The sequence below is a fragment of the Lucilia sericata genome, unplaced genomic scaffold (assembly GCF_015586225.1).
Source record: "Lucilia sericata isolate MDLA Ls3-8-SP2 unplaced genomic scaffold, ASM1558622v1 Contig000104F_arrow, whole genome shotgun sequence".
In the NCBI taxonomy this organism is placed as follows: domain Eukaryota; kingdom Metazoa; phylum Arthropoda; class Insecta; order Diptera; family Calliphoridae; genus Lucilia; species Lucilia sericata.
In genome coordinates this window covers 707957-715970 of record NW_023994136.1, presented here as the reverse complement: position 1 = coordinate 715970, position 8014 = coordinate 707957, and the positions used below count along the sequence as shown (strand labels likewise).

Sequence of the window (8014 nt, the reverse complement as noted above, 5' to 3'; positions counted from 1 at the left end):
TTTTTGTTTGTATTTCAGTCTATATGCCAGTATCTGCTATATTTTTAGGTCTGGCATTGCTTTATTCATTCTGTTTATCCGTTTTTAAATTATATCAAGGAAATTGCTTCAAATTGATCTATATCTTTTCCAAAATTCCAAAAATTACTTAAAATTTACGCAGATACGCAGATAGAAATTGGTATTAAGACATCGTACCACCAAATTTTACAATTTTCAAAACTAACCATAGTTCCCATTCCCAACTAAAAATTCAACAAAATTAACTTCAAGCACATTTACCTGAGTCTTTGCGTATAAAAAGTATTTTGAAAAAATAATTTTAACGTTGTTGTTTGCTTTTAATAATATCTTGTAATAATTTTTTCAAATTATTAATTACTTTACTAATATTAATTAAACCGGAAATGTACAGCATTTTTTGCATGTAATTTCATTACCTTTTATTTAAATATTTCTTTTTGATGGATGATAAAAGTTGAATATTTGTGTTTAAAAAAGGTAAGTAAAAAACTAAAACTATTTTTAATTATTCATTACATTTTATTCTATGCATTAAGTCATGTATTAATCGATAACATCAGGAACATTCCCACGGCAATTGGATCTTAGCTCCGATACCATCCGAGTCTTAAATTATCGGCCAAAGTCGAACTGTTACAATAACAAAATTGCAAACATATGTTCCATTGGTCGTGAGAAGTGTTCCTGCGAAGATTTAAGTAAAATTGTCAGATAGATGGCGCCGGAGTTTTAAAGTTTAGTTAATTACACCTTTAAAACTTTTAGGGATACACATAGGAGGATAGAATGAGGGCCGGTAGAGTGACTCATAAGCTAAGAATACGTCTCTGAGTTTGAGGTTTAGCAAATAATTCTTAGTATTAATTTTTGTCCAATATAAAAAAAATTAATTTCTTTTTTCGTATTTTTACAGATCAATAATTTTGTGACAGACTTAAAGAATTTCAATAATTACTTTTTCGGTAAGTGTTTTACAAATACTTTTTCAACTTTTATAGTTCCTCTTCTTCTGTGGGAAAAAACGACGAGAAAAATTTCAAAATAAAACGACAAGAGTTTAACGGATTATTTAAATTTAATTAAAAAAAATCCTGTTAAGGCCTACAGGACTTAACGATAACAATCGATACAGAAATAAATTATATATTATTAATAGATTATTTTATTTAATCCCGGGAATATACTATAAATATTCCCGGGATTAAATTAATTAAAACAATTTTTCCATACTTTATAACCTAGAACATTTTTTAAGAAATATTGTATTTTTCTTATGATTTCAAAATTTTTGCATCATAAAAATATGGTTAACGTGATATATAGTTTGTACGAAATCAAATTTTATTTCTTTTTGATCTGATTTTTAAAGGATTCTTAACAATAATTTTGTTTAAATTTATATGTTGATAAATATATTTAGCTTGTTTGAAAATAACATGTTTTTACATAAATTTAAAGCCGAAAAATAAATTTTTAATATTAAGGGCATTAATGAAACACGAGTGCAAGCTTGCTCATTTGCACAAATGACTATCTGTATTATTTAGAAAAGAAAATTTAGTTTAAAATGATCAGTACAAATAGGCATCAAATGTATCAATGTTGTGTAAATAAAATCCCATACAAAATGCACAGTTTGCGAGGCTTTTGAACGTTTATATGAAAACCCTTATTGTTTTTATGTTGGAATATTTATATTTTTATTAACTACAAATTTATTTATTTTTTGATATTGAGAATCATGTTTCCTATATACAAACTCCGATAAGCCCATTTTGTATATTATGTAGCCGCAAAGTTTTTAATATCATTTAAATGACTAACGTTATCCAGAAAGTGTAATTTTCTTGATATTCTGTAAGATGTATAAGTCCATAATTCGAATTGCACTGAAAAAAATTTCAAACAATCATGTTTTAATTATAAGGTAATGTGATGCTCTTACTGTAATTTTCTTCTACATATTTGTACAGAAGGTGTAACGCATTATTATTTTAAATTATTACACGTTGAAAAAGAAGGAGTTTTCGGCCAATTCGGAAAGAAAACATATGTTGTTTTGTTGTAGATTCGCATCAAAAACAGCAGCAATCCTTACACATTCACTGGTCATAAATACTAGGGATTTTTTGGTTCCAAAACTAGCCCTTCTTTTCTCTTCAATTTAATTTTTTCCCTTCGCAATTTTGCAACAAAATCACAATTCCTTTCAGACTTATTTTCTGTTGTTTATTTCGATATTGAAAATCACCAATTTTGTTTATTTTTTTAACTACATATTTTAAATGAGAGCCTTGAACACATATTTGCTCAGCATTTGCTGCTTAAAAGTTTTCTCATGACAAAAGTTGTGTATCGTTTTTTAAGAATATATAAGTTAAATTGTAATATTTTTTAAGAAATTTAAAATGTCCTATTATTTACCCAATTTTTCACTTACCTCTAATGTATAGTGTATATCAAAAGTAATTTGCACGAACTATTGAATTTTCATTCTCAATTTTCGCATGTACTTATTTATGTATACAAATTCAGTTAATGAAATTCGTTTCAGTATCTTAAAATTAATTGATTGTGATAAAAATTCATTCTGTTTGCAATATGTTTTATTAAAACAAAATAATTAAATAATATTTATTATGTATGATTTTTTGTTAAATAAGACAATAATGAACAAAATAACAGATTCGACAAGCCAACCAGTATTACATGCATTTATTCATGATCATCGTTTATGACGAAATATGTATCTGTTTTGTATTTGTAATAAAATTATTGTGTAAATATGTATTTGCATTTTATATGTAAGTAGTTATATCTAACAGGGTTTTCAATAGAAAATATATTATTCTGAATTTAAAGAAAATATGCAATAAATAAAAATAAAGTGGCATTTTCTATAATTGGTAATATTTAGGTAATTTCCTTCTGTGTTTCTTAGAAAAGGGGACACCCTAACGAACATACATACATATATGTACATTAGACCGACTCACTCTGTATGGAAAGCAAAAACTTGTTTTTGTTATCCCTCTAAAAATTTACCTTGCTTTGTTTTATGATGATTCCCTAAATATTTTAAGTCTAGCGATGGCCGTTCGTGAGCTGGACTAAATTAAAAAAGGTACTTTTGATGGGGTATCGTTTGAAAGGGGTTTTTAAGCCGCGTCCAATGATGTATTAATAATAAAAAACTGTCTGCTCATAATTGCCATATTCCAAAAAATTTAAAATTATTTATTTTTTTATTAATATAAATAAAATTTATGCACAATTTTCCAAATTTTGCACACCACTGGACGCGAATTCAAAAAACCGTTTACATGATACCACATATTGTATATTTTGTTTAAGAAAAAACTGTAAAATTAAAAAAAAAAATAACTAAAAAGGGACTTTTTTGTAACCAGTCCAGCTCACGAACGGCCAACGATAGATTAGAAATATTTTGGGAAACATCATAAAACAAAACAAAGATTTTTTGAAAAAAAAAAAATCATGTCCCCCATAGGATATTTTCTTGAAAACTGTCCAGCTCACGAACGGCCAACGATAGATTAGAAATATTTTGGGAAACATCATAAAACAAAACAAAGATTTTTTGAAAAAAAAAAAATCATGTCCCCCATAGGATATTTTCTTGAAAACTGTCCAGCTCACGAACGGCCAACGATAGATTAGAAATATTTTGGGAAACATCATAAAACAAAACAAAGATTTTTTGAAAAAAAAATCATGTCCCCCATAGGATATTTTCTTGAAAACTGTCCAGCTCACGAACGGACAACACTAAACCCAAAATATTTTGGGTAACATCATATTACATAATAACGAATATTTTGAGGGGGGTAACTCAAGCACCATTTTTTGTGAGTCGGTGTAATGTAGTATATATGTGTATTTATCTGCATGTTTATGTATGAGTAAATGCAATTTTATGTACGTTGATATGGGCGTTTACCGCCAACCACATGGCAAATTAAACAATTATAAATATTGACAGAATTATGAACTTAATGTTTCTTTTTTGTTTCATATTTTTTCCTACATATCTACATATGTATGTATATGCATTGCATGTTGCAATCAAACTCATATCGATCCGATCCAACCACCCCATCCAATGAATCCCAAACCTATCTGCATGTATTTTAAAGTTCTCTGCATACATTTTATTTCGACTTAGATCAATTTATTTAAAGGATATTTAAAATGATTATTCGTTTCGTTTTAGGAATAAAGTTATAGAATTCAAATAATTTTTATGAACGGCACTGTTTAAGAAACTCTTATATACATGCATATGAATATAATATTATAAATTTAATGTCACATTCAAATTTACATACATACATACATACATATGGACCTATGTATATGCATATATTTACGTATATGTATCTATGTATGGATTGTACACTTCCATATTCATTTATTGTTGAAATGATAATTTTAATGCATTATGGCAATTTTTGTTATAAATATCTACCATAGGATATAATGGTATTACTACTATTTACTATAAAATGTGTATATGTATGTGTGTAGGCATTTACATTGACTTGTGTATTGTTACTGAGTTCGTTTAAATGTGTGTTCATTCCTAGCAAACATTAAGTCAAATGTTAAAAAAGTATTCTTTTATAATTATTATTTTGTTTAAATATATCAAAGTGGTTAGTTGATCCTAATTTAGAACCCCCAAGCTGTGATATACACACGTACATACATACATTTGTATACTAAAGTATAGGAAGGACACTATATATAAACAAAATGTTATTTAGATTTAGTAGAGTCTCAATCGTAAAGAAGAATATTATTTTAGAATTGAGAAAGAGTTTAATTTCAAATCATTCTCAATATGAGATCAAACATGTGTTTGCTGGGTTTATGTGTACAAAGTTCACATGTTTTAATTGTATACGTTTATGTTGATGTTTGCGTATAAAGAATGGAATGGGATGGAAGTGTGTAGTTATAGCATGTGTATTATGAGCCATTATATCAGTTTTAAGGAAATTAATACATACATATATGTATGTATATGAGTCGGTTTGTCTGTCTCTTTTGACTGTCCGTCCGACTGTTTGTTTGGATGTATGTGTAGTGAAGTGCAATATGTTGCAGTTGACACTTTTAGTATTATACCTACTTAAATAATAAATTGCATTTAACCTTTTAAATGCTTGGTAAACTCAAAGGAAACAACTTGATGAAATTTACATAAAACAGAAAAGAAAAACAGTAGAGTGAGATATATGTACATATGTATGTTTGTGTACATTGTACATACATATGTATATAAATTTATATACGTATACTTGTTTACTTATTACTGTTAGTTATTTTATTAAATTAAGGTCAAGTGTTACTAAATAAAGATGACTTTGATGGTAATGACTAGTTAAAGTTAAATTAATAAATATTATTTCATGTAGGTCTGATGTGCATGCAGAAGTAAAGAAGAAAACACAGGGTTAATGCATAACATGATTTTCCTCATACTTTCTTTAATTCCTGGAAAGTATTTGAATTGATTAAATTTTTTATAGCATTTGTTATCGAACGATAATGAATACAATTTTATGATTAAATTCAGTTTTATAAATTCGATACAACTTAAAATCAAGTCGATGAAAATCATGATTTGGTCAACTTTGCTACTTACTGTTTATGATTTGACCTAATACATTTTCGAATTATTGTTTAAAATTTTTTAAAATATAGTGACTTCAAATCTGTAACATTTGTATAGTCATTTTCAAGAGCGAAATTCAATAGATAGGATTTAAAACTTAATGTTTTTGGAACATTTGTTTGCAGAAAAGGTTTTTGTATTTCTAAAACTTTTGAGTTGTCAATGATGATATTGCATTTGTAGCTGTAGATACTTTTATTTTTAACATTAAAAGAAATTACAGAAGTTTATAACAAAGTAAAATGTTATTTAAGCATTTACACACCCAAACTTTTTCAGTAAAAAAATCATTTTATTTTTTAAATAATAGAAGTATTAAATATCATTTTGTTTGTATCTTTATATAATGACAACATAGTCTACATACATACACAGATATGTATATACTTACATAAATTAGGGGTATAACCAAATTGTTTATATTGTATTACATCTTGATCTCGATTTTTATTTCGAAAAATTAAACTTTTAATCGAAGATTTTTTTTAATAAAAAACAGTTTTTAAATATGCAATTCGATTGTTATTATATGAAAAATTTAATCAACTATTGTCCGAATAAAAATTTTCTAGTTTTATAAAATAAACCCTATTATAAATTGTATATACAAAAGCATGACAGGATGTACGACTGGCTAGATGGCGAATAGATGGATGGATGGGTGATTTGAAAGTCGGTGTTTGTTATTTTCTTTACAATTTCATTCTTTATCTTGACAAAGTTTAAATAGTTTTTAGCATTTGTTTGCCTTGTTGCGCTTAAGCTATTTGCAATGAAACAATAAAACGAAAAGAAAAAAATAAGTTATAGAATGGAGAAGGAAAAAGTTATTTGCTTAGGCATGTACATATACATTCACATTTACTTATTCACCAAAATACTAACTATGTAAATGTATGTGCGTAAATGTGTTTAACATTATCCTGGATACTCTCTTAAGGAATACGTAGTAAGTAATATGCAAGATGCGAATGTAAGTGTTTTTGTTGTTGATGATGTGTTGGTGGTAGTTTTGTAAGCCTTTCTTTAACAGCTGCCTTAGGATTTCGATGTCATTATTAAGTTCTTCCATTCTACTGAGTGTACGATTACGTTGACAATGTTTCTGTGTCTTTGCGAATTAATTTTTTTTTTTTTTGACTTTTAGTTCTGTGTGTAGTGGTACAATCCAGTACGAGTATTATTTTCAACGACTACTTTTTATTTTGTGTCCTTTTGTTTTGTTATTGCGCTTGTATGCTACTGACTGCACAAAGGCGCTGGAAAAGTTAGCGTGAAAAACTTTTCTAATTTAAAATTCGTTTTATACACAAACGGAATAGCTTTGTGCGTGTTGTATGTTTTGTATTTTACAACTTGTATCGTACACAGTTTGTATTCGTGCTCGTTGTTATTCTTTAACCATTTCTAAGTATTCCTTCTTCTTTCTTTTATAAAAAGTGGAATTGGAATACATTTTCTGTAATTCTTTTATATCTACTGCAGAAAAAATATTGAAGTTTTAAAGTTTGTAAAAATTTTGTCAGTTTTGTTCAACATAATGTTAATTTTAATAACAACATTTTTAAATGATACTTAAATACAAATGTATTAATCATTGTAATCACTACAATGCTACTTTTTAAATTGAATATTTTTGATTGAAGATACTATATCTTTGCATCACATATAGTAATCAAATAAAAATAATTTTTTTGGAACTCCCAATCATGTAAATTACTGTACTGTACTGTTCATTTAAATTTGTTTGTGAATGGTTTAGAAAAACTATTTGCCAGGGAAGATTTTAGCACCAAAATGACCCGATAAAAATATTTTCGTTATAAGAACACTACTGGCCAACACGTAGTAGGGCCTAACTTTGGTTATAACTCTAATGTATATACAATGTATGCATATTAGAAGTGTCAAAAAAGTATAGATTTTGTTTCGATGGGTCTTATTTTTCACATTTGCGGCGAATGTTGCCAATTAAAATTGTTTAAATATTATTTACGGTAAAAACGAAGTGCTTATAATTTATCGTGCAGTATGCAGAATTCCTCTTGAGTTTTTAAGCCATTGCGTTGCCATTGATTTTTTTGTTGTTGTTTATTTATCATGTAAAACAATACATTCCATATTCACCAATTTGAACAATATAAATGTTGCGAGACTGAGATTAACTTTATTTTAAAGAACAATAGAAGCAAGAAAAAAAAAAACACAAAAAGAAAATAAAAAATTAACTTTCACGTTTATAACATTCTGTATTTTGTAAACTGATTTTGCTTTTATTTCTTTTTTCTG

The 8014-nt window shown here is 27.1% G+C and overlaps 1 long non-coding RNA gene across 1 annotated transcript in view; it reads left to right on the top strand.

Annotated features, from left to right (window-relative positions):
* Positions 1-936: 936 nt before the first annotated feature.
* Positions 937-8014, top strand: part of LOC119600105 — a 180894-nt gene continuing 173816 nt past the window's right edge. Inside the window, exon 1 of the long non-coding RNA XR_005231119.1 lies at positions 937-986. This is a non-coding gene — a long non-coding RNA (uncharacterized LOC119600105). The remainder of the gene's footprint in view (positions 987-8014) is intronic.